Source organism: Penaeus monodon, chromosome 30 (genome assembly GCF_015228065.2).
Source record: "Penaeus monodon isolate SGIC_2016 chromosome 30, NSTDA_Pmon_1, whole genome shotgun sequence".
Lineage (NCBI taxonomy): Eukaryota > Metazoa > Arthropoda > Malacostraca > Decapoda > Penaeidae > Penaeus > Penaeus monodon.
The window spans coordinates 26885514-26886096 of NC_051415.1; the positions used below are offsets into that span (position 1 = coordinate 26885514).

At 31.6% G+C, this 583-nt stretch overlaps 1 protein-coding gene across 1 annotated transcript in view; it reads left to right on the top strand.

Annotated features, from left to right (window-relative positions):
- LOC119592679 overlaps window positions 1–583 on the top strand; it is an 83398-nt gene that overhangs the window by 81602 nt on the left and 1213 nt on the right. The gene's annotated exons all lie outside the window — the stretch shown is intronic.

The following is a 583-nucleotide window of genomic DNA, read 5'->3' on the forward strand; positions in this document are numbered from 1 at the left end:
AACATTCACCAGAACTCAATGCATATGCCTTTCACGCTCTATAAAATAGTTTTATCTTTCCCATTACAAACCATTAAACACAAAAAATGGTTCAGCAGTTTCAATAAGTTGCGAACCAATACATTTTCCATATGCATGCTTTCTAATTTCCATGTAATTTACAATATCGTGTATTTGAATATAACCTTGTCTAAAAAAAAGTGGCAAGAGCTGTCAGTGGATACGATTTGTCTATGATAGTTTCTGTAAATATAGTGTCTATATACATCCATAATACTTTTGCAACTTTCGTAGTTTTGGACAATAGTTGTGAAGTATCTTCTGCAAGATTTTCGCAAATCCAAAAAAAAAGGTCTTATGCTGTGGAAATTTTGCATGGCTTGCGAGAAAATAGTTCTTTTGGGATTTTGTCAGAGAAAGCATTTTTCTTTTTAATAATATAAAACACTGGAATTCCTTATTCTGAGAGAAATAAACCTACGCTGCTATTGAAATCTTGCTATCTCGTTGTTTCATATCAGAAATTTATCTTATTAATTAATGATAAAGCCTTTTCAGGTCTCATCCCTTCTATATGGGAATT